At 37.6% G+C, this 27720-nt stretch overlaps 2 long non-coding RNA genes across 2 annotated transcripts in view; both read right to left on the bottom strand.

Moving 5' to 3' along the window:
* Positions 1-27720, bottom strand: part of LOC118501249 — a 374913-nt gene that overhangs the window by 301279 nt on the left and 45914 nt on the right. The window lies entirely within an intron of this gene.
* Positions 1081-14108, bottom strand: LOC118501251. Its single transcript, XR_004903872.1, has 3 exons — positions 14098-14108; positions 10500-10505; positions 1081-1141 (listed from the first exon to the last, which is right to left on the bottom strand). It is a non-coding gene; the product is annotated as an uncharacterized LOC118501251 (long non-coding RNA).

Genomic DNA, 27720 nt, shown 5'->3' with positions numbered 1-27720 from the left:
TTTAAAAAAAACAGTAGAAACTTCTCACTCTGAAATTTGTATAGTGGCCCACACTTATCTGTGGGGGAAGTGTTCCAAGAGCTCTAGAAGATGCCTGAAACTGTGGATAGTACACGACTCTAGATATACCATGATTTTTCCTATACATACCTATGGTAAAGTTTAATTTATATATTAAGCACAGTAAGAGATTAACAATAATAACTAATAGAAAAATTATCATATGCTGTAATAAAAGTTATGTGAATATGTTCTATTTTTCCTTAAAATACCTTATTATACTCTATTTACCATTTTGTGATGATATGAGAAGATACAATGCCTGCCTAATGAGAGGAAGTGAGCTGAATGGTGTGGGCATTGTCACCTAGAGTTAGGCTACTGCAAGGGTTACTTGAACACAAGTATTGTGATACTGCCACAGTAAATCTGAAACACCAGATGGTTACTAAGTACCTACTGAGCAGGTAGTGTATACAGCATGGATTCCCTGGGCAAAGGGATGATTCACATTCCAGGCAGGATGGAGTGGGGCAGCATGAGATTTCATCACATTATACATAACAACATGTATTTTAGAAGCTATTAATCACTTGTTTCTAGAATTTGACATTTAATATTTTCAGACTGTATTCACCCTGAATTACTGAAACAATGGAAAATAAAACTATGGATAACAAGGGACTACTGTACAAGGTCTATCGAGAAGAAGCCCAACCATTGTTAATGTAACAAGAATGGTTTATGTGATATCGATGTAACCTGCCAGCCAAAGAGAGTGGACTGGAATGCACATATGTAAATAATGATGGCTTCACTGTACTACTCAGTGGGGGTGATAGATGACATTGAGTGAGCATGCGTACTGTGTGGCTATCACATTCAAAATGACTGAGTAGAGCCATGAATCTACATCAAATTTAGTGTTAAGCTTGAACATTCCTCCACAGAAACCATTCAGATGATTCAGAAGGCTTTTGGGGATGATGTAATGAGTGCAGCACAAATAAAAGGGTGGCACAAATCCTTTACAGATGGTTGAGAATCTGTTGCAAGTGATACACGTTCTTGAGAGGCCTGAGCAGAACACCTGAGAATGTTGAACGTGTACAGGCTGCAGTCAATAAAGATTGGCAACTGACTGCAAAACAAAGAAGCTGATATGGGGATTCCAAAAAATACTTTGCCTGAGATTTTGTCACAAGATCTTGGCATGAAATGTGTTGTAGCAAAATTTGTTCCACAGCTTCTGCTACCAGAGCAGAAACAACATTGTGCTTCGGCTGCTAATGATGCTGAGAGAACTGTGAGGTCCCAAGGTACCTACATTGAAGGGGACTGAGGTGTTATTGTCCTGTGTACAATGTTTCTTGTATCGTGTATCTTCAATAAATGTTTCTATTTTTCATAGTACATGGCTGGATACTTTCCAGTTAGGCCACATTGTATATGCATATTAATGTAACAGATTTTGCTACTTCTAGTCCCCTTAGAGTTCTCACTACAGAGAAAAGAATAAGTACCCTTTCCAACATTGCTGATAAAGTTCCACAAAGCAAGTCACTCTCTCTGGCTTTTCTTCCCTGTGGCTCCATGTTTGTAAGTGTCATGATGTTTTGACTCTTCTTAGATGGTAAATTTTGAAGAGTCACTTGTCCTGTCTTCAAAAGTCCCAGAAAGTACAATACATATCTCGAGTGTTTTGGAAACTATGGAAACTAATGTAAGAAACAATTCCCAGAAGTAGTTTCAGGTTCAAATGATCTGGACAAATGAAGAATATGGTGGGTCCTCAGATAATGTTTCATTCAACATCATTTTGCTATAACATTGATGAGAAAAATATTAGTTTCTGGCCAGGGTCACATTCTCTACATGTCTACATGGGTTTCCTCTGCATCCTCACATTTCCTCCTGTATCCCAAAGATGTCCATGATCGACAATGGTGTGTCTGAATTGTTTTAGTCTGAGTGAGTGTGTGCATGTGTGTATGTGTATGCCTGCACACATACCTTGTTGTGGAAGTGAATCCTGCCCAGAGTGGGTTCCTGACTTGTGGTCTTAGTCACTAGGATAGGCTCTAGCCACTCTTGACCATGATATAGGGTAAGAGGGTTGGAAAATAGTTATCTTACTTATTTTTATTAAATATTTCTTAAAATATTTCTTAAATTTTTATACATATTTCTGTATGTATAGCTCACATTTATCTCAGTGTTGAATCTTGCATATGTTCTGTGTACAGATTAAAAAATAGTGAGATAAAATGCACCTTTCTGGCACCTTTGCCTATAGTTAATCACTGCCTCCATAGTCTTTTGTGACAGTGGCTTCCTGCCCACAATTCAGGCTACACATCAAGACAGTCAAGTGTTGAGGCACCCCCATTTTTTTCAGAACAACCCACAGCTTCTCATCATCCAAGCAGTCAAAGACTACTATAGTCTATAAAACACAGGCTAAACTTCTGAAATTTTTTGGAGTGTTCCAGTATCCAACAGATAGCACTCATAAATAAATAATTTGTAGAAGCACAACTGGACCCTGGAGAGAGTAGCCACAAGAAGGGGGCTGCCTGGTGGTATATAGCCTTCAGTAGAGGGATGCAGGTAACCATGTAATGCAGCGTCCCTCTTTGCCCTGCCTCTCAACTCCTCCCAGCACTTTCTATTGGCTGAACCAAACCCCAACTGGACCAGAGGACAAGGGACAAGTATGCCAGAAAGTCTTCTGGGAACCAGAGCAGAATGGAGAAAAAACAGACAGCAATTGTGAATCTAGAGAGATAAATTAAAAATAAGCAGGACAAAAGGAAAGGCTCAGCAACAAAAATAGAGAAATGACCACAACTCATTGAAGTATATGTAAAAGTAAGAGGATATTTAAAATTTTATAAAAATACATATAAAGGCAATTTGAATATATGTTCCCTAATATTATTTTCTGCTCAGCATTTGTTCTTTCATGTCCTTGCATCTCTTTGGGGTCTTTAGTTTCAAGACATTAAAGATCCCTGGACCATGGTAAGTATATCTTCATTTCTGGTCTTGGATCTCTTGAGTTGCCTATAATTCAATGGTCCAAAGACTAATCTACAGTTGCAACCTAAATGATTCCCACGTGATGTTTCAGGAGTTGCTTACATTTTTTGGATCCCTATAAGGTCATCTATAAAATAATTGAGCTGAACACATTGATCTTGATGGCAGATTTAATTTCTAGGGTTGTATGCTTATTTCTATGGCTTGCATAGTTGCAGTGCAGAGACAGAAAGGGACTAAATTCCAGCATAAATATGATTAAATTTGCTCAGGCGAGTTAATGTGAGGTACAGGGCATGAAAAGTGAAGTCTTCTGGTTCATATCCTTATATTTTAAATAATCAAAACTTTGTATGGTCATCCACACTGACAATTTCTAATGATAATGAACACAATTAAAAATCATTGTCATCCTCCACCCAGGCACCTTTCTACAATTAACAGATTGCTGGTGTGAGTTTTTCTATATTGCTTTCTTCTAGCTACCTTTCAATCCATGTGGAAGACAATTGGAATTAAGTCTGCAATTAATTTTTACAAGAAATTGCACCAAATACTTTGGTAAAATCAACACTTACATCATTAACACAACCTTAATTATGTTATCCCCTAACAGAAGGTTAGTATATCCCACAAGGCTCTGTGTGATCTTTTGCAGACACACTTTTAGCTTTTGTTCTAAACACAATTTCAGTGAGTGTTCTCAAAGTGTCAGGCACTGGGATGTGTGCTTTTACCCTCATGATCTTACTGATTATTCAAAACAATTCAGTGAGGAAAGAGACACATTTTCCCTTTTACAGATAGTTCATCAAGTCCATCTTTCTTTTGCACATGCTGTCCTTCCTGCCCAGAGACACTCTTTTCTCCAATTCCTTCAGTTGATCAGATCCTTATTTATCTTCCAAATTTAACACAAGCATTAACTATCTTAAGAGATCCTGAAGACAGGTATGTGGAATGGCATTTAGAACTGTGGGATTTGGTGCTAGATTGCTTAGATGTGAATGTGAACCCTGCCATTTGCTAGCTGTGTAACTTTGGTAATGTTATTTAACTTCTCTGCTCTTTAGATTTCCTACCTTAAAAAAATGGAAACATTTGGAATGTATACTGCATATATCATCTTCACTTGTACATAGATGTGTTATTTCTGAGAAATACCTTTTTAAAAGAATGAAATGCCCTTCATTGTCCATTGTCCACCTCCTGGGAGCTGGAATGGGGAAGTGATATCTGGAGCTACAGATACTATATTGCATAATGAGGTATCTTGGGATAACAGACCATATATTATAGAAGACCAAATGGAAGGTGTCCAGGTCATCATCATTGCAGACTCTAGACATCTATGCAAATGAGAGAGAAGACAAACAAAAAGTCTATAGTCAAGCCACTTTTATTTGGGTTTTTCTGTCACATTTAAATCTATTTACCACTATTAAGAAAGGAGGAAGAGAATCAGAGATGAAGGTGCAGCCAGGAATTAGAAACATGCATCTCTCTTACACTCACCTGTTCTGTGTTATTGAGAACCAGGAACATACTCAATCTATTGATGAAGCTCATGATGCAAGTTTTAGCACTGCCTAGATGGCCCTGCATCCTGGGATTCTCCTTTTCCTTCACAGCCTCTGATTTCTTCAGAGAAGACATAGTTGATGTCACCTATTTCGGGGCAGATAAGGTCCTCTACATTATCATGTTTCATAATACAAAGAAGAAGAAGAAGAAGAAGAAGAAGAAGAAGAAGAAGAAGAGGAAGAGGAAGAGGAAGAAGGAGAAGGAGAAGGAGAAGAAGAAGAAGAAAAATGCCCTTTGGACCAAGAAACCAAGAAACCTGCACTCAGTCAAGCATCTTTTGGTGAACTGATTCTACAAAGGAGAATCCACCCCCTTGCCATAAAGAGGACTATGTGTTATCATATCTGATGTGCAGAAGGAGCCTGTTAATCTCTTCCTTGTTTTTTGTTTGTTTTCAACTGTTCTGCTCTGTTAATATTTTAAATACAGCTAGCAGGGTAAGATATGTTATCTTGAAAAATATTGTGTACATGAGTATATATTTTTTCTTTTGTATTAGGAAACATGATAGTACTGTGATCTAATAGAGTTAGGTCACCTCGGTTCTTTTAAAGTTCTACCACTTACTGGCCATCAAAATGTTATTTAAATGCTGAACTTTAATTTTCTCTTCTGTGCAGATGGAGATAATAACACCCACTTCTCAGGGTTATTCTGAGGATTGTAATGGTTAATGCAGAGAAAGCTAGCCATCTCCACATGTTTGCTTCCCTTTTTCCAGTGGTGGTCACATACCAAGAACTGCCATGAGGTGGGCTGGAGAGGTACATGGCTGAGGTAGAGGCAATATACTGGTATCTAGCAAAGTGCACAGTGCATGCAATTACAAATTACAAAATGATTCCTAGAATGTACAGAAGCAATTAGTTGATTAGAAATGCAGGCCATGAGAAAGTGAGTTCGAGCCAATCCTGACCATAGCAAGGAGTATGTCCCAAGGTTAGAAAGTCTCCCTATCTGCTAAGACTGTGGAATGTGGCTTTCAAAAATAATATCCCCTGTTTCCTGCTGTCTTGGCCAGATTTGCTACTGGGTCTGAATTTTGTCTATACAAGAAGGTACTGAGACAACCTATAAAGCTGATTTTAAATCCTTGACCATTATTCTCTGAGGGCAGTTGGTTGACACTCAGCCTTGCCTGTAGGCATGTTCAGAGTCTCACTGAGTTCTAGGACTTCTGTCAATAAAATTGTGCTCACACTTGCCCACAAGTGCATATATCCATGCGAGCTTAGACTTCTGTGAGGGAGGAAAAAGTGTTTTCTTCACTCTACTCCAATTATATTTTCCCTGAGGTTTTCTCAGTGAACACAAATCTGGTGCCTGAACACAAATCTGATCCCATGCCTAATTATGGAATTAGACAAATCTTCTCTGAGATCCAGGCTTAGCTGCATCTTAACTGGTGAGCTTTTGCACATGTGACACTGTGGTATTGATTTTTATTTTATGGAGATCACAGAGTTGTAAGGACAGGGAAGTGAACCTGGAAATGCCGAGAACATGAGCTGGTGATATTATACAAACACTAACCATAAGTATAGTTATTCAAATTCTACCCAGCCTGTGGGGGCCTGCTCTTTTTGAAGGCTTCCTTATGACCTCCAAGTCATAATGATTTGCCCTTCATGAGACTTCTACTGAACAATATGTACTTGATAATCAACTTGCTCTCTTAAGTATTTTACATCCATTATTTTTCCTTCCTAAGCTCTACCTAAGCTCATTGTATGTAGAGATGTATCATTTTCTACCTGGATGAACTTTCCCTCAGATCTAAGCAACTGCTTAGCCCTCATAGGAATTCAATAAATATACAGTTGACACAGTTTAAGATTTAAACTGATTTTGAAGTTCAAAATCTTAGCATAACATGCAAGTCCTGGGACACCTTTGTAGGTGTTTTATTCATCATTCTCACAGCCAGTGTTCCAGCTGCAGCAAAAGAGTTACCGAGTCCTTCATGCCATTTGCCTTTGCTCATGGTATTCATTTCACCAGGAAGATTCTTCCTGGCTGTTTGCCTCCTAAATTCTTATTCTTCTTTCAAGGCTCAGATGAAATCTATTTTCTTTTGCTGATCTTTCTTAGGCAGCATTGGATGCTGCCAATGCATGACAGCCATGAAATAAAACAATACAGTCATCACAATGTAAGTTATTTCATGTTCATCATCTTTTCTAAACTCTGACCTTCACAAAGACAGAGATCACAGCTTTTAAAATGCTTATATCTATAAAATTTGGCACATTACATAGTATGTACTAAATTACATTTGTTAAACTGGATTCGTTTGATTTTCCATTCTGGCCTTTAAAAAGATCTACAGTGAACATTTTGCAACAGTGCATTAGCATTTGGATACCAACATCTTATTCTTTCTGACCGCTAAGTGCCTGTCACTTTCCCTGATTTAGGCTAACATCTGGTGTATCTTCAGATTGATTTATCAGATTGCTTTCCCACCAGATGTGTGGCAGCCAGCTGGTAGACCCTATCAGTCTGACTGTTCCTGGTTCCATCTAAACCTGTCAGTTCAGGTGCCTTTAGGATTACAAGTACTAAATCTGATCCTGCTTGAGAATCTCAGAGTATAGCCACAACTATTAAACTCACTGTAAACCTGAGGAGTTAGCTTCCTCCAGCACTAAGCAAACAAAACAAGCTAAATGCATAAACATGAAACAGAATAACCTTTGTTCTGGCATTTATTGAAGTTTTTGACCTTGGACAAGTCACTTAATCTACTAAGCTGCAGTTTTCCCCTCTGTAGAATGGGGATAAAAGAGGCTTGTTGTGAAGACTACATGATGATACTCATAAAGTGCTTAGTGCTCCTAAGCACAGTGCTCAGCAGCACATACTAAAATCTCAATAAATGATACATCTTATTACTGCAATGATTCACCTTAACTTTATGTGAAGGTTACTGTGTCCCTCGCTTGTGTTAGGGATTGGTGCAGACCTATGAAAGCAGAGACAACTAAAGGGATCTTTGCTCCCAAGAACTTCAATCATGTTGGAGCAAAAATAAGTTAAAGTTAAAAATTTATAACCAGGTGATTTGAGAGCAATGCTGGGGATATACAGAGAGTAGAGGAGCACAGAAGACAGAGATATAACCCAGCCTAATGAATTAAGGAAGGGTCCCTTGATCAAGAGGCAGTTTAAGAGACAGGCGAGTGTCCACAAAATCCAAATAACTTTGATCTCTTCAGACATCTTGATCAGTGGGAGTAAAAAGTGCCCCTACCCACTGGGACTGAGTATACTCTATCCCCGACAAGGGTCAAGGGACGGACCAGTCACACACCCTGTGGGATCACTAATGCAACCTCACTGCCAGTGCAGATTTGAGCTTAACAGAACTCATCCCCATGCCTTCTATCACTGTGTTTGTCTCCAATGCGAGAATTCCTAGATGCCTGTCATCCTCATCTCCTACTCTCCCATCTCCATAGAGTAGAATCTCTTGCTCTTTTCCCTTTCTTATCTTTAAATCCCTCCAATGAAACCCTTGGAGGGTTTCTATCATCAGCAAACTCTCTCTGAATGTTTTTTTCAACTTTGTGCTCTAACAGAAAATGGGCTTCTCTTCCTCCCCCAAGGCCTATGCCTCCCATCCACCTCTCACATAGGCCTTCAGCATCTTCCTGCACTTTTTCAGCATTTCCACACTATTCTCACACCATACTTCTGTGATGTGCTGGACTTACTCTAGGCCTGTACCTGGCAGCTGACTGTGACTAGAGAAAACAGACCAAAACACACACACAGACTGGTTAGTTTCCCTTTAAATCATGATTATGGACATCAGGTCAGAGTTCATGATTGTGAAACATACTCACATACCCCCAATCAATTCACTTCCACACTACCCTAGCAATTTTTCTCTTTATGTTAGGCTACTCTCATTGCCATAACTTCTTATTTCTTTCATAATGAAACGAAATTCTTTGGAACCCACATTTCAGCTCTTATACTGGTTCTTAGTTTCTTTTATACATTTAAATTCCTCGAAAGAGCTATTTGTGCCTCTCTCTGATACTCCTTCTCAGTTTTAAACTGGTGCAAATGGACTTCTGTCACTACGATGCTGCTAAAACTGCTTAAATGAAGATCACCTGTGACCTTTTCTGTTGCAAACTCAATGGTCAATTCTTAGCCCCTTTACCTCCCATGAACTACCAGCACCATTTGAAACAGTTAATCACCATCCCATCCATAATGATATGAAGCATTCCCCTTTTCCTCTTACATTAATTTTGTTCCTTCTCATTTTGATTACTAGGTAAACCACTTCTCTGTGACCTCATAAGAATCGAGTACCTGAGGGCTCAGTCCTTGGTTTTCTGTCTTTTTTTTCCAATCACAGTTGATATTCAATATTATTTTGTATTATTTTTAGGTACACTGCATAGTGGTTAGACAATCATATGCTTTACAAAGTTTTTTGCCTGATATTTCCAGTACCCACCTGGCACCATACAGTTATCACATTATTATTGACTACATTCTCTGTGCTGTACTTTACATCTTTGTGACTGCTTTGTAACTACTTCCTCTATCTGCTCTCACTCTCATGGTGATCTTCTCTAAGGTAGTGGCTTTAAACACCATTCATAGGCAATGCATCTCTAAGTTATTATTTTAGCCTACAACCCTTTCCTGAACCACTGGCTCATATACCCAGCTACCTACTCAGCACTTGCACTGGCATTTGATAGCCATCTGAAAGCTAACATGCCCCAAACTGAACTCTTATTCTTGACTGGGGAAGTTACTCAGGAGAAAAAAAAATCATTGTTCCTCAGTTGTGCTCATTTCAAACTGTGTAATGAAATTCAGTAGTCTTTATCTTCCATACATATCCAGAATCTGACCACCTTTCTCACTTCCACTAGACTCTCTTTCATTTCTTACCTAACTATTCCAATCATCTTTCTTTCACCCTCACCCTGCTACAGCCTCTTCTTAAGTTAGTGGTCAGAATTATTCCTTTAAAATACAGATCAGATCTTCCCACATTCTCCAGTGTCTTCAATATCCAAAGGGAAGACACATTCCTTGCCTTGGTCTACAAGATGTTTTGTTTGTTTGTTTTTTCCTTGATTTGCTTCCATTTACCAATTTGAATTCATGGTTATCACATTCCCATTAATCCACTGGGGTCTCTTTGCTTACAAGAACATACTGAGCATGAATCCAACTCAGTGGCTTTTGCAGTAGCTGAGCCCTCTTCCTGAAACACTGTTCCCACAATATCCTCTGTGCTACTGTTATTACTTCCTGAAAGTTTCTACTCAAGTGTCATTTTTTTTCCAGCAGGAACTACTCAGACTATTCTAGTTATAGTTAGCAGTCACTCCTTTACCAACTCCTGCCTCAGAAAACTGCATGGCCCATGTTCTGTACTCTCTCCCTCTCCTTTCATTAGCACTTTTCTACTGTGCTAGCTAATGCCTTTATTCAATATGTGTATTGCCTGTATCTCCTTGCTACCACGTAACCTTTAAAAGGACAGGACATGTAAAAGATTTTTAACCTCTAATTTACAACTAATATTCTTCTAGAAAGTGTTTGGCATACAGTACACTCTTCACAATGTTTTCTGAGTAAATAAGAAACTGAGATGAAAAAAAATTTAACTGCATGAGTTAGTCAAGGAAAGCTATGTCTTCCAGTGTTTTCCAGGTCTTCAACTACTTTATTATTTAGTGAATTCACTGCCTGTGTTTATGCCATAAAAGCAAATTCATGTTAAAAGCTGATCTCAGAGGGATTCTTTTTGTCAGTTTGTCCAAATTGTTGCTAAAATTTCTATCACCTCACAAAGACAATAGTACAAAATACTGCCATCATATATTGGATACCAGTGGCTTTTAATTATGCATTAGAATATCCAAACTTCACTGGAAATCAGTTTACTCAGTTGTAATTAAGCATATTATCCACTTGTTTATTTTTTTAAGAATTAGACCAAGAACAGTTTATGGTATATATTAGGTACTTAGGATATAGTAGAAATTACAAAATAAACATGTACATATTGGGTGAATGAATGAATAAATGAATTATTTAGCCAATATATTAAAATATATCCTTTGAGTAAATGTGAATTTCATTAAAATAAATTATTAAAATAATTTTATTAAATTTAATCTGGTTTTCATTTTGAATAAAGTAAAAGTCACACTATGCTTATACTATATAAATTATATACTTGCATTATTAGATGACAATATCTTGGTGTATTATAAAAAGTTTGATTTAGGTCTAAGATCCAAGAATAAGTATGCACATGTTCTACAACTGAATGTTACATTGATTTATCCAAAAAATAGGTGTGGCTAATATGGGAGATAAATAAGAATGACCATAGATATGTACTGTGTGACTTTTAATCTAATCAGTGTTTTCTTCTATAGCACAAACTATGTTTTTCTTCTCAGTGCATGTCATAAAAGGTGAATTCCATAATGCTCTAGAAAATTGACTGGTATGCCACTGACTAGTACGTATAATAGTGAGAAAGTTCAATGACACTGCTAAATGCACACCCCTCCTCCTCAACTTAAGCATGGACCTTGACCCTATAGGTTTGAAGTACCTGGTAATTATGTATAAGGTGAAACGACTATCTCTTACTATCAGTCCATCCAATGTATTGGGTCCTCTCAAGTCTGCCTCATGAGTTTAGAATCTGAAAATGGTAACCTCATGTTTATTGAATGTCATACTGGCTTCTGATGAGCTTGTCCCAAGGGATGTTTCTATTACTTTTATGTCATATTCACTTATACTATTCTGGTTTATTCTGATACTCAGATCTTTTCTTTATGAAGTCTAGCATCCTTGGCAAACAAAAGTGTGTAAATGTGGAATATGGCCATAAAATACCAAGAAAGCAGTATTTGCAATACTGATGAAATGTAGCCCATCATTAAAACACACTTTGAAAGACCTAACACTTGCCTGGAAGTCTGGATTTGGAATGATGCAAGGCCAAGGAAGCGGTTCTGCATTGGTCTCTCAGTGTTATCATGTACAAAATGCAGTGACAATATGTATGTTGCTGCAAGAAACGAAAAACATGTCATATAACTTTAAGGATCACAAATTATAAAAATGATACAAAGCTGTTTTGTGCGTGTGTGGCAGCCCTATAATTTTTAACCATAGAAGATAAAAAGAATTAAAGCACCTTGACCTCTTTAACATGAAAGATAGCATAATGCAGTGAAGAGAACAGTGAATTTGCATTCAGGCTGACCTGTTTAGAATCCTTGTCTTGAGACTCCTACTTGTGTAACCTTGTGCAAGAGGCTTAAACCCTACTCATTTTCCTTTTGAATAAAAGGAAGATTATGTACCATATAAATAAATACATATGTATCAGTAACTGTGTGGTTGTAAGGGTAAATAACACAATGCCCACAAATACACCCAGCATATGTTACATGTTCCCTAAATGCTACTGATCTTCCTTAGTTGTGGAGTAGCTTAAACAATGGCCTCAGTATAAGAGCCATATTTCAAATATCTACTCTCTTTACACAAGAATATGCCTGGTAGAGATTACAATAGTTTGGCATTCTGTAATCCATAACCAATTTGTATACCAGAATAATAATACTGAGCACTTACTGGCATATTTCATTTTATTGCTCTTTGCTTTATTGTGCTTTGTAGATATTGCATTTTTTATTCTTTACAAATTAAAGGTTTGTGGCAGCCCTGCACTACACAAGTTTATAGGAACCATTATTCCAACAGCACTTGCTTGCTTCATCTCTCTGTCACATTTTGCAATTATCCCAATATTTCAAACTTTTTCATCATTATTATATCTGTTATGGTGACTTTTGGTCAGTGATATTTATGTTGCTATTATAACTGTTTTAGGAAGCCATGAACCATTTAAGAGAGTAAATTTAGGCACTCAATGTTTTGTGTTCTGGCTGCTCCAACTGGTGCTCCCCTGTTTCTCTCCCTCTCCTTGGGCCTCCCTATTCCTGGGGACACAACAATACTAAAATTAGGCCAATTAATAATCCCACAATGACCTCTAAATTTTCAAGTAAAAGAAAGTTTTACATATCTCTCACTTTAAATCAAAAGCTAGAAATGATTAGGCTTAGTGAGGAAGGCTTGTTGAAAGTCCAGATAGGCTATAAACAAGTCTCATACATGAAGCAGCCAAGTTGAGAATGCAAAGAAAAAGTTCTTGATGGAAATTAAAAGTGCTACTCAGGGAACACATGAATGATAAGAAGTGTGACTGTCTTATGTCTATTATGGAGAAAGTTTTAGTGATCTGGATAGAAGATTATAAAAACCCACAACAGTCCCTTAAACCAAAGCCTAATCCAGAGGAAGGTCCTATCTCTCTTCAATTGTATGTAGATGAGAGAGGTGAGGAAGCTGCAGAAGAAAATGTTAAAGCTAGCAGACATTGCTTCATGAGGTTTAAGGAAAGAAGCTGTCTCCATCACTTAAAAGCGCAAGGTGGAGCATCAAATGCTGATGCTGAAGCTACAGGCAACAAGTTATCCAGATCTAGTGAAGATAATTAATGAATCTAGCAACAGATTTTAAATGTGGATAAAACAGCCTTATACTGGAGGAAAACAGCATCTAGGACTTTAATAGCAGGAAAGCAGAAGTCAGTATCTGGTTTCAAAGCTTCAACACAGGTTGTAGCCTCCACAGGTTCATGGAGGCTAATGTAGTTGGTGACTAAATTGAAGCCAATGCTAATTTTCCATTCTGAAACTCCTAGGGCCTTTAAGAATTATGCTAAAAGTACTCTGCCTGTGCACTAAGTATGGAACAACAAAGCCTGGATAACAATACAAATGTTTATAATATGGTTTACTAAATATTTTAAGCCCATTGTTGAGAGTTACTTTTCAGAAGAAAAGATTGCTTTCAAAATATAGGGTGGGGCAAAAGTAGGTTTACAGTTGTCAACATAAAAAATAATATGCTGTTTCATAAGTAATAATACAAGAAAATACTGTGTTTCATGTACTTAGAACTGTAAACCTACCTTTGCCTCTCCTTGTATTACTGCTTGTTGACAATGCAACTGGCCACCTGAGAGCCCTGATGGAGACATACCATGAGATTCATGTTGGTTTCATGCCTGCTAACAACATAACATCCATTCTGCAGCCCATGGATCAAGGAGTCATTTCAACTTTCAAGTTTTATTATCGAAGGAAAACATTTCATAAGTCTTAGATGCCAAAGACAGTGATTCCTGTGATGAATCTTGAAAAAATAAATTTTAAATCTCTGGAAAGTATTCTCCATCCTAGGTGCCATTAAGAACATGTATTCATAACACATGGGAAGAGGTCAAAATATCAGAAGTTTGAAAAAACTTGATCCAACCCCCGTGGATGGCTTTGAGGGCTGCATTACATCAGTGGGAAGAAGTAGCTGCAGGTGTGGTGGAAATAACACGAGAACTAGAATGAGAAGTAGAACTTGAAGAAGTGACTGAGTTGCTGTATTCTTGTGATAAAACTTTAACTGGTGAGGAGTGGCTTCTTATAGATTAGATGAACTTCCATGCCTTATAAAACAGCTGTGATAACTATTAAAATGATGACAAAAATTTAGAATATTATATTAACTTAGCTGATACAGCAGTGAAAGGATATGAGAAGATTGACTTCAGTTTTAGAAGGAGCTTTCCTCTGGGTAAAGTAATGTCAAACAACATCACATGCCACAGAAATCATTTGTGAAAGGAAGAGCCAATCACGAAAGCAAACTTCAACGTTGTCTTATTTTATGAAATTGCCACAGCCATGTTAACCTTCAGCAACTGCCACCCTGACCAGCCAGCAGTCACCGACATGGAGGCAGGACCCTCCACCAGCAGAAAGATCACAACTTGCTGAAGGTTCAGATGATGATGGTTGAAATTTTTAGCAAAAATGTATTTTTAGTTAATGTACACTGGTTTTTAGACATAATGCTGTTGCACACTAAATTGCCTACAATATGGTAAAAATATAAGTTTTTCAGTGGGAATCCAAAAAATTTGTATAACTTGCTTTATTGTGGTGGTCTGGCCCCAAACTTGCAATACTTCCATGGCCTGCCTATACTCTGTGCCAGGCACTGTTCACCATACTTTACATGTGTTAACTCCTTTAATTTTTACACCACCACCATAGTTGATTATATTATGATCTCCATTTTATAGATGAGTAAAATGAGGCTCAGAGGGGCGACAGGACTTTCTCAAGCTCAAGCAAGAACAACAGTCTAGAATGAGGAAAAAAGGCAAGGGAGACAGCAAGACCAAAACTTTTATGAATGCTGGCTGCTGGAAAGCTTCCCTGTTCTGGTGAACAAAACGTTAGCATCATTCTTGTGGTATAAATCTAACACAAGGGATCCACAATGTGGGCAAAGAGGAAAAGGTCAGCATGGCTGGGGTATGATGTCAGGAGGGAGAATGTTTCCCTAGCTTTCTACAGCATGTGATTCTACATTTCTAGAATATGTAAGGGAATAGGAGCTTCTCAGCTGTCTTACCTTGTATTTATCTCTTTCACAGGTTCCCTTTGCTTTCTAAACCTCCAAGGGCTTTTTATTGCCTTCCAGATGAAGCCTAAACTTTTTTCCAGCCTTAATGAGGTATAATTGAAAAAATAAAATTTCACATATTGAAAATGTACAATGTGATGATTTGATATACATAGACATCATAAAATATTTACCACAACCAACTCTCACCTCACATAGTTAGTTACCTTTTGTGTGAGTGCCTAGTGAAAATGCTTAAGATCTACCCTCCTAGAAAATTTCAAGTATGCAGTACTGTATTAACTATAGTCACTGGGCTACACATTACATCCTCAGAACTACTCATCTCATTACTGAAATTTTGTACCCTTTGGCTGACATCTCACTGCTTTCCCTGTCTCCCAACACTCTTTCTGTAAGTTTAACTTAAAAAAATTCTACATATAACTGATACAATACCTTATTTTTCTTGCTCTATCTGGCTTACTTCACTTAGCATAATGCCCTCCAGGTTCATCCATATTGTCACAAATAGCAGGATCTCCGTTCCTTATCTTTCTTTCTTATTTTCTTTCTTTCTTTCTTTCTTTCTTTCTTTCTTTCTTTCTTTCTTTCTTTCTTTCTTTCTTTCTTTCTTTCGTCTTTCTTACTGTTGAATAATATTTCACTGTGTGTGTGTGTCACATTTTATTTATCTGTTCATCTATGGATGGGCATTTAGGATGTTTCCATACCTAAGCTTATACGAATAATACCAAAAGGAACATAGGAGTTGGGATATCTCTTTAAAATAGTTACTTCATTTCTTTTAGATATACAACCAGAAGTAAGCTTGCTGAATCATGTAGTAGTTTTATTTTTAATTTTTTGAGAAACTGTCATAATGTTTTCTCTAATGGCTATACTAATCTACATTTCTACTAACTGTGTATAAGAATTTCCCTATTTTCACATTCTCACTAACACTGATCTCCTTTTGTTGAGAATAGCCATCTTAACAGGTATGAGGTAATAGGTGTCTCCCTGGGCTTTTGTGAAACCTAAACTTGTTAGTGTGCCAACGCAGGCTATGCCCCGGCATATCTGTGCCATCAGTTACAGTCACTATACCCCCTCTATTTACACACACACACACACACACACACACACACACACACACAATTTGGTCACCATAGGACCGGTGATGGTCTTTAAATACTGCTAACACTTCATATAGCTATACTTTGCTATGGTAAAATCACTTAGTTAGAAGGCATTTGGTGAACTTCTATGTATCCCTCAATGGACATTCAAGTAACACCTACTGCATAAAAATTTTCCCAGCTCCTCCTAGAAAAATTAATTCTTTTCTGTTTTCCTACTCTGAGGTATTTTTATTTTAACTACTGTATGGATCGTAATTAAATGCTTTAATGACTGTATCTCTCAGTAGGATATGAGCTTTTCCAGAGGCAGAACCATGCCTCATTCATCTAAATATCACCACTCATTACTTGATGATTTGCTTAATACATATCAATTTTCAATAAATGTTTACCAAATGGAATGGGATCAATTATATCATAAACACATCTAGGGAGAAAATCATGCATCCTTCATACTTTTCTGAAGAGCAAGCAGTAAAATTGTCGAAGAATCATAAAAGAAGTACACGAGATAAAGTATTGAAAGACAAGTACAGGGACTGGAACTTCAGCAGGATTATTTTTATATGTTCAGCCTTTTCACTGGGAGAAGTGATGGCAGGTGGGCTTTGTGGGTCTTACACAAACACAGAGATGAAATGTGCCTCCACCAATTTAGTAGCTGAGAGAGCTTTGGCTAGTATATGTTTTTTCCTTATTTTTTTTTCCAGTGGGAAAGTGAGCATAGTAGTATCTAACTCAGGATTAGGAGGGGATGAAGGGTTATGTGATAAGGGGTTAGTATATGCTTAATATGTACCCTGTATTCTATTAAGAGTTTTATTCAATACTTTTACATATTGTCTCCCCTTCAAAAAAATAACAACACAAGATTAGTGTTGAGATATATAATCTCACTGAATAGCATAATATAATGGGAAATAAAAGCATCTGTTTTGATGGTATGCAGATCTGCTCCTTTCCTGTGGTTTGACTCTGGACACAGAGATTTGGGGAAAAATAATCACTCACATCAGGATGTGGAATGAGGCAGGGCTAGAGCAGTCACAGGATAATAAGTAAAGATGGCACCCCATAAAGAGCTAGTGAAAAAAAAGCAAAGACTCCTGAGCTGGGCACTTGCAAATCCTTGACCAATTCATAAGCAGACACTTTGTGTAAATAGCTATCAGGGTTCATTATGACAATCCAGCCTGGTTTGATAGGAAGCAGCAGGAAACAGTGAACACAAAAGCAATAAGAAGCCTTCTGAGACTAGAAGGACTGAAGCAGATGAGTAAATGGAGGTGTTCTTTACATTATATTTGAAAAAAAAAATGCTTTCACCAGGTCCTTAAGTGAGGAAAAATAATAAAACAAATTGAAATGCACTCTTTTTTAGTTAGGGTTTGCAAACTGTAACTAACAATCTCTTTTAAGTACCTTTCCCTAAGTCTCCAGAATCAGGCTAAACATGCCTCCCATGAGCACCATACCACCTTCTCCATTTGGTTAGTTCATTCAATCACTTTTTCACTTACTTTGTATCCATCAATAAATAAATAGTTTTTTTGTGTGCTTCTGATGTACGTGACTGCTAATCAGTGGGGATATCCCGGTGAACAAAACAGACAGCATCCTTGTCTTCATGCCCCTTCATTCAAATTGAAGAAAATACAGTGAATGAAGCAACATATTAATAAACAAGAGAGAATACAGACTGTGTTGAATGCTGTGAAGAAAACTCATGGCGTGGGTGAGATGGAAGCTTTCTGAGGTGGCCTCTGCTTCAGACAGAAAAACCAGGGAAGGCTTCTTTGAGGAGCTGAGATCTGAAAGACGGGAATGGATTTGTCACTTGCAAAGCTAGAACATTCCAGTGGTGGACAGCAAGGGCAGAGGCTTGAGTCGGAAAGGGCTTAGTGCATTTGAGAACAGAGAGAAGGTCAGTGTCCTGAAAACAGATTCATACAGGGGTGTCCAAACTTTTGGCATCTCTGGGCCACACAGGAAGAAGAAGAGCTGTCTTGGGCTACACATTAGATATATTGACACTAATAAAAACTGATGAACAACAACAACAAAAAAGGTTTTAAGTAAATTTACAAATTTTGTGTTGGGCTGCATTCATAGCCATCCTGGGCTGCATATGGCCCATGGGCCATGGGTTGGAAACTCCTGATTGAAAAGTTCAGCTCAAACTGGCTTCCCTACTCCTCTTTAGAGCACTGAATGAGTCTTCTGCCTTGTCTCTCTGTTTCCATCCTCACCACTATGATATTCTCCACCAGCAGCCAGATTCAACCACGTTATAGCTTCCTGCATTCAGTTCTTTAATGGTTTTTGCTCACACTCACAAGAACTCAAAGTCCTTCCCATGCCTATAAGGCAATGTTTATTATGTCTATCACTCATCTTCTGATCTCACTTTTGCACTTTCCCCTTGCATATTCAGCTCCAGCCACACTGTCTCCTCTGCTGTTCCTCAATATTCCAGAAATGCCACTACCTCAAGAACTATGCTCTTCCAAATATTCATGTGGCCAGACCCTCACTATTGGTCTCAGCTCTAGTCACCTTCCCGAACATTCTCCTTGACCACCTTCCCTCTGCCACTCTCTATTAATATATATTGCTTCATTCTTCATTCTGCAATATATAAAGACCCAACCTCCTATCATGTATTTAATTGCATACTCATTTATTATCTGTCTTCTCCATTAAAATTGTAAACATCATGAACAGAGATATTTTTCTGTTTAATTTACCTGTGATAGTAATCAATATGTATTAAATATATGTATTTTATTTTATTTTAATCCTCAACCAAGGACATGCTTATTGATTTTAGAGAGCAGGGGAGAGAGAGAGAGTGAAAGAGAGAGAGGGACAGAAACATCGATTGGTTGCTTCTTGTGCATGCACCAACCAGGGATGGAACATGCAACTCAAGCATGTGCCCTGACTGGGTATCAAACCCACATCCTTTCAGTTTACTATATGATACTTCACCAAGTGAGTGATACCAGCCATGGCTCATGTATAATTTATTAACAAAGCTTGTTCTATTTTGGTAGACTACATGTCACATGCCAACAGTGCAGTGGGACTTCAGAGGAGGGTATATCTTACTCAGTTGGGGAAATGACAAAGACTTCAGAGGAGAGGTGATATATGAGTCAGGTCCTGAAAAATAAAAACTCATTCACAAAGTTTGGCAGGGCAGAGAGAAAAAGAAGGAATAAAGGCAATTGTATTAGAAGAAAGAGCATGTGTAAAGGCAACAGATCGTTCACTACAGGGAATGGTGAGATGCTCAGAGTGGCAGAAGCATGGGGAATACAGTGTCCATGAGAGAGAGCAGTGGCAGGAGAATAAGCCACTTGGGGCCAAATAATGGTGTGTTCATCAACTTAGTGAGAAAATTCTGCTCTCTTCAGATACCAGGGGGCTGGTTATAGTACATATCATGTATAAAGTGATTTCTCACAGGAAAACCATTAAAAAATCAGTTAGATCACCAGAAAAGCTGATGGGGAGTTGTCTATCTTTCTCAAATATCTGTGCCATTGACCATGTCTTTGTATATGTCACTGCAATGGGGGTTCCTCATTTCTGTCATTATCCAATATTTCTAGAGCTTATCATATCAGAGAACTTACAGACTTGGTCCAGAGCTTCCATGGCTCTCTGCGCTTTATCAGACACCAATTCATTTCAGTAAGTTCTCCACCCATAAGGAAGAGCCATACATAATAGCTACTTTCTGTTGGTCATCCTCAGTCATGCCTCAACATGCTGCTGTGCTCTTTCACTACCCCAGGGCAACACAGTGGGATAAAAACATGATGTGACTATGCAAAATCTGCTTCTCCAATGAGCAAAGCTAAGATACTGCCATTTCTCTTTCATTGTTGTTATTTTTCCATGTGTTTGTTTGATAGCCAAGGAAGGACATGGCAGGAGTGAAACCCACAGTTTGTACTCTGATTATCTAATCAGCCTTCACAACTCTGCTCACTCAAAACCTAGACGTTCTAGAATGATAGATGGGATACTGGAAAGTTTCTTTAATTAAAATGACAATAATAAAAGAAAATATAAAGAAAAAGTAAGGTTTGGGCAGATGTTAAGTTTGGGGGTTGGACTTCACAGTTCTTTCAAAAACAAATTTGGCACTATCTCAGAATAAAGATAGAATAAGCTCTTATGTAGTACTTTAATATTTTTTCTAAGTTCATCAACATTTGCCTTGGGCAATATGGTATAGTAGCTAGTAGTATGTGTTTTAGAATAGGCCTACCATGCATGGATTTAAGGTTTGGTTTCACTGCTTACTAGCTATAACCTTTAATGAACTACTGAAGCTCTCTCAACTTCCATTCCCTGAAGAATAAAATAAGGCTAAAAATAGTAATGGCTACCTCATAGAATTGTTGCAAGGGTTAAACAAGAGAATGTGTCTGAAGTAGTCTATGTAATGTGTGATTGACCCTATCTTTTCTCTGTTTTTCTCCAGTCCCCTTATTGAGGGCTTTGCCTGGTGTCAAAGCAATAAAGGGTTCTTGGTCTATATGTTCCCAAACCATCCTTCTAGTCCACCCAGGCATCACAGTTGAGAATTTTGATGAAGAAGTAAAGGAATGTATACAAATTATTTTTTTCCTCTTCTTCACTTTCTTTTGGGACTTTGAATAGTAAGGCTTGGAAGCTTCATTTGAGAGATGGATACACTTTTGATCTAGAATTCTCTTCAACCCTGGGCAAGGAAAAGAAACATACATCATGTGATGATTCTAGATGCAGGCTTTAAAGAGAAGAAAATGGGTTTTGTGTGATTTCTTTCAGTCTGTGTCAGCAGGTATCAGGAACATGCAGGGATTATGGACATAAAAATCAATCAAGAATGACAGATGAATTTGGCAGGAGCAAGCCCTTTGTTCTGCATCTCCTGACCCGATGACTGTCAGTTGTACAATCCAGTGCAGGGTTCAGAAGCCCTATCAGCTGCCCCCAATACCCTACTTTTTCATGTTGTTGTCCAGCCCAAGTTTGATTATCTACTCCCCCCCAAAAAATATGTATTATTGAGCACCTGCTATATGTTAGCTTTAAAGATAAAGACATTTTAGGAACTCAGTCTCTGCCCCCAACATAGTCTTTGTGAAGGAAGCAGACATAGAAGAGATTTTTAAGAGGGAGATACATGGCACTACAAAATCACAGAGGGACAGGAAGGACTGACAATTCTAGTGACAGATGACATACTATCTTACTAAGGTAGAATTAACCTGCCACATGTCGATTCTTAGCTTCATGACTGATATAGTGAGAGTGTTCCTTGTTTACAGTGAAACCATCTTGACCCTGTGACATTGAAGATACGGATGAGCAAAAGTGTTGGAAACTGTTGGGTCAGAAAGGGAAGGGGGAGAGAGGGATACTGGAGCTTCTGGCGCCTTTCATCTCAGGAAGCTCCTTTGCCCATTTGGCAGTTAACCTGTCATTTCTAATCAACCATGTAAAGGTGGAAGTTATAGCTAATTAGCATGCAATAACTCTCCTCCTTGCTCTTTTAAAATCTACATTGAATGCTCATGAGGGGGCCCATTCTGAGGTAGCTAATGAGAGAACTACGGTATTAATTGATACTGAATTCATAGCACATATCATCACTGTATGTCTCTGTATTAACTGGGTTTATTTTTTGTTGGAAAATCATCAGGCTTGGACTACAGTGCATGTGCATTGTGTTGCACACAGGGTGGGACTGAAAACATCAGCAATGCAGATTTTTTATCGCTATTGCTCATTTGTGTGGATTTTTTAGGGGGTCACTAGTATCAGTCACATGCCGTCTATGTGCTAGGCATGTAGACACTGACTCTACAGGGTTTGGTAGACACTGAAAATGTGGAAAGAAGAAAAAAAAATACATACTTCATCTCTGGCCCCTAGAAAATATTAGTTAAGTGGTGAGATATCAAATATTAAACAGATAATTTTAATGTAAGCATGGGCTGCTAAGAGAATACACAAAAGGATGATTTGGGGCTAAACTAACATTAATAGGGCACATGGGAATTAATCTCTTAAAAAAGGAAGGACCTCCAGACAGGGGAAACTGCTCAAGTGAAGACATGACATTACAAAGTAGTGTGATGAAAGCACTTGAATCCTCTTGCTGTTAATAAAGGGTCAATTGTAAGTCAGGAAGTGGCAGAAAAGGGGGATGGATAGATGGAGTTGTCACTCATCATTTTATTTTAGCCTTATAATAACCCTGTGAGCTAGGAGTCTTTTTTTTAATTTTATTTTACAAATGAGGAAATAAAATATGTGGTCAGTAAAAAGAAGTAACTTGACTTATAGTTCACCTGTTAAATGGTGGTACCAGAATTTGCATCCCATTCGGCCTGATTCTAAATTCCTTTCTTTCCACATCTCATGCCTAGGCGTAAAACAACTAGAGTAATTCTGAAACAAGAGATTTTTATATCATGATACTGAAGCAAAGATATCAATGTGTTAGCCTAAATAAAAATGAAATGATTCTTTGCTTCAACCAATTGAGGGTCATATCTAAAAATATATTTCATAGTTCCATAGCACGAAATCTTCTTAACCAATGAAATGTCTCTGAGTGGATTTAGTAGGTCTTTACCATAGCATCTTAACATGAAATATTATAATGACTCCTAGAATTTATTTTTGCTATAGTACTGCCTCATTTGGGAACCCAGGGTAGTTTGAAATAACAAAGGCACTAGAAATTAAGGAGAGTATATGTCCAATGAGATAAATGGTAATAAATATGGCAAACAAAGCCTGGCTCCACACGGAAAACTTTACATTTAAAATGCATTTTAAGGAATCAAAGTTCTCTACCATATATTCTAGAAAATATTGATCTAGATCATACTCATTTGTTTTACTTTCCTGTCAATCAATTTGAAGCATATAAAATTTACAAAATAAAGTTCGCTGCCTTATCATTATTATCAACACTATCAATGATATATTTTTTAAAAAGCTGTATTAATGAAGAACTAATCTCCTATTTAACTCAGTTTTCACTATTCTTGGATTCATTAGACCACTTAATTTTTAGCCCATTGGGTTTCTCCTCTTCCTTCCCCTCTGTTATACACAGTCTTACAAGCTCAATCAGTGTCATGTTTTCTCAGAGAGATCATGCTGTCTGGAATTCAGTAATCATTGCGGTACTAATGACCTTCCTGGAGAGCCAGCCATCCTTGTTACTTCCTAATTACTGCTATTGTTTCACCTATTAACTTCTATTGTAATACTTGTATGTATCTCCTCCTTACACTAGATTGTCTCTATAGAGACCCTTATGTTTTTATTATTTCTTCCACTGTCTAGTACCTATGACAAGAATGAAGAGAACCTCACTGCTGGTCCTGAAAGACCATGTTTACACCTTCTTACTGCTCCTCCCAATGCTCCCTCCAGTAGATGCACTTGCTCCTAGGGAATTTCATCCAGTGTCTAGGCAGCAAATGTATCAGCCTGTAAGGATGTCTCTCACGATTTAAGTTTCTCTCCATTCACAGTCCTGTCTGCAAATTCCACTCATACCCTATTCCTAAACTGACATTCATTAGAATGCAAATCAGTATCTGAAACTTAATAGCAAATGTCATCAGGGTAACAATGGTGTCTAATTTTTTAAGTGAGAGTTGAAAATGCAAACTTCCCCACCTCCATGTCAATGTCAAATAAACACTGCAGTTTTATAAAGTGAGGTTTAGGGAAAGCTAAAAGGGAGTGGTCCTGTGGCCAATGGGACAGCACACACCTCACTTAGAGGTGGAAGCCACCACTCAGCTTCAGCTGATTGCTGCCATGTGGGAATATGGCCCAGTAATGTCACATCTTCTAATTTTTAAGAGATGCTAAATATGTATTGATTAAAAACACTAGAGACAGGCTGGGGAACCGAGGGCAGGGGGAGGCAGTGTGGGGAGAGAATAGAAAATAAGATAGATGTGTAGACTTTGTATAAAACAGGTATGCAATCTCAGGCCTATAGGACAAATTAGCACAGCATTCTAGATTCTCCTAAACCCTTCTGATTGTGTGTATAGAGTGTCCAGACAGGAGAACATGGTTACTCAGAGTAAACATGAAGTTGGTTAGACTCCCGATTCAGTTTCAGACATTTACTGAGAGTTGATATACACCATGTAACATGCTGAAACCTCAGTTAATATTTAAAATTTTAATAAAAATAATATATGCATATAGCTAAACTTTCAAAATTTTGTGCAAGATTTATTATTACAAACAACAATACTCTGATTCCCCCTTCCTCACATTTTATGTTCTACAGAGGCAAACATGCTGAATTTTACTTCCATATCTCTGTTACATTATTATATTGTTATCATTTTACTTTTATCTTCTGGTATTATCTATTTCCTTTCAATTACAGGAGATGAGCATATAGTTCTCACACATATTCCACTGCTCCCTAAATATAGACACACACAATTCCCATTGCCTCTTATCACTCAACATACTTTCATCCTAAGTATCACTAGTTCAATATTATGTTTTTACATTTGTTTGGCTAAGTGAAATAGATTCACTGCCTACCCAGGTAGTATACTATAATTACTTCTTTCTTTCTTACCAAACTTTGTTTTGCCTGAAGTTATAAAATGTGTGTTTTTCTATTTAGTTGGTTTTCTAGGCACTTCTTTCTAATTCACTGTCAAACTTTCCCCGAGTTGTCTACATTTCATTCAATATATTCAAATACATTAGGATTCTTTCAGTTTCAGTGTGTTGAGGACATCTTTCTGAGGCACTTTGCACCTTCTTCAGAGACACTTGTTGCTCTCTGTCTTTCATGGGTAGCTGTTATTTTAAGATATTGCATCACTTTTGTGCTGTTATCTCCCCACTTCCCTCTTTGTGTTCCCCTCTTTGTGATGTAGGGATTTAACCACTTCTTCCCTCCTTTTCCCTTCCTCCTGTCCCCAACCCTTCCCCTCAATTGGATAGTGCAATTCCAGAACCCCATTTCTATTTTTTCTTAGCTTACTCCTTATTTTGGAAGAACATCTCCAGGAGCTTCTTATAAAGAGTGTTTAAGGAGGTAAAATGCTTGAGTCCTGGCACATATGTGTATAAAAAAAATCCCTATTTTATGCATAGAATTGATAAGTTTGGCTGTATATAAAATTCTAAGTTTGTAATAATTTTTCCCTCAGAATGAGGAAGGTGGTGCCCCATTCTCTCCTAGCTCCATTGTTGCTTAATGAGCAATCTTGCAAAATCATTTGGATTTCTGAACTTTTATATGCCACCTACCACCACCACCCCGCAATATTTTGTAATTTTTCTCCCCAGTGTCTGAATCTTATAATGGTGTACTGTGATACAGGTAAAATTATTCCATTACACTAGTCCATGAACAGAGACTTTTGATCAGAAAATGAATGTCCATCAACACTAGGACATTATCTCCTAGATGGTTTTCTCTTTTCCTAACTCCATTTCTGGACATAACTTTAATTTAGACCCCGTTACACAAATCTTATCTTTTCCTTTCTCCTTTGTATTTTTGTTCTACTGTCTGTGAAATTTTCTCAGGTATATCTTCTCACTCTTTCTTTAGGTTTCCCCTGGTTTTAGTTCCAAAGACATTCTTATTTATTTGCTTGTTTGTTTCCTAATTACTACTCTTTAGTGCTTCTCACAGAACTTATTGCTATGATGGAAATGTTATATAATACATGCTATTCAATACAGAAGTCTTTAACCACAAAGTGTTCAATTTTACTTAATTTAAACTTAAATAGCCATGGCTTTAATAACCAAAGTGGCTAAGACCACCACGTTGAAAAGAGCAGCTGATATTGATTTACATCAATAAGGAACATTAATGCAGACTCTTTTGAACTTTTCTTTTTCCTGCATGTCTCTGTTTCTCCAGTTAGTTTATTATCCAGTGAGCTAGTCACCCAACATCATTATCTTTAAATGTTTCTCTTGATCTAATACATTCCTCTGAGAAACACATTTCCTGATCCAGTCTGGAATTATAAACTAGTTACCTGGGTGGTGAGAATCAAGTAGGAGAGGAGGGCTGGATTTCAACTCTGCATTATTATGCATACTTTCACCATTTTCAGTACAGTATCAATACCTCTAAGCAGAGACACACTTTGTTTTACCCTGTTTAAAGATATCATTGAATCTTCTGTTCTGAGGGGAAGGAAAAGAAGATCAATGCTCCTCAGCCATGTGGCCTGGAGGGCTGGATGTAGGGATTTAACCACTTCTTAAAGAGGCTCACAATCAACCTCTCTCTACCCACTCTCCCTCTCTCCCACTCTCAGAGGTCCCTCTTGCTGCAAATGGTTGGGTCATTTCAGATCTCTGGCAAAAACAAGGGTATTTTTTGTTTGTTTGTATTTTATTTTATTTTATTTTATTTTATTTTCAGTTTTCTCACTGATGGCTTAGGATTTAGTTTTCTCATGTCAGCTAAATAATTTTCTACTCATCTTTGGTTTTCCAGTTTCCATTTTCTTCTTTCTACTTCATTGTTCTCTTTATCCTTACACATTTATGCTTTTTTTAGACTCAACAACTGTTTAGTTGACTTTCAAGAGTGAGAAAAGTAAAATATTTTATTCAATATTCTACCTTTAACTCAGACATCCTAGACTCTGAACACTTTATTCCAGTCAATTTTCTCAATCAACTATAGATTACTATTATAATTCCAGTTAAGCTGATGATGCTAAGACTCAGAAATATGAGTGATTGTACTAAAACCACGTGGATCTCTCATTCATCTGCATAGGGATCTCTGCCCACTCATTGGGCAGAGAAAGCATGAAAGAGAGCGGTAACTCCAGATAGTCTTTTTTTTGGTGACATGTTAATTTGACAACATGTATTTTTTAAAAAATATGTGCTCAAGATGTGCCAGAATTAGCAAAGTGATTACTAGGCATAAGGAGATTCCACCAGGATGGGCAGCCATAAGTGCACAATCATAGACATGCCCTGAGCTCTTGCGTGGGCACTTCCTGTATAACCTCCACGCAGCATAACACTGAGACCAGGAAGATCCTTCATTTTTCGTTACTGTTATTTGTTTGGTTCTCTTTGCCAGACCTGTGATTTTGTTCTCTTACTCCACTTTGCTGACAGTCTTGTGGGAGGAACTGAAAACACTGTGAGTGACATGTTTATTTATGTACCTCATCTGGGATGACACCGTGACAAGCTGCAGAGATGTATTTTTTCAAGCAGACTTTCTGTGTCTCTTGTCAGCTCCTTATTAGGAGGTGGCTGAGTTTACTGCATTTTTAGTTATATTTGAACGCCTAATAATCCCACCTCACATTAACTATAATTTGTGAATTATATTCATCTT

The sequence above is a fragment of the Phyllostomus discolor genome, chromosome 6 (assembly GCF_004126475.2).
Source record: "Phyllostomus discolor isolate MPI-MPIP mPhyDis1 chromosome 6, mPhyDis1.pri.v3, whole genome shotgun sequence".
In the NCBI taxonomy this organism is placed as follows: domain Eukaryota; kingdom Metazoa; phylum Chordata; class Mammalia; order Chiroptera; family Phyllostomidae; genus Phyllostomus; species Phyllostomus discolor.
The sequence above is the reverse complement of the archived record's forward strand: the minus strand, read 5'-3'. Positions and strand labels throughout refer to the sequence as shown.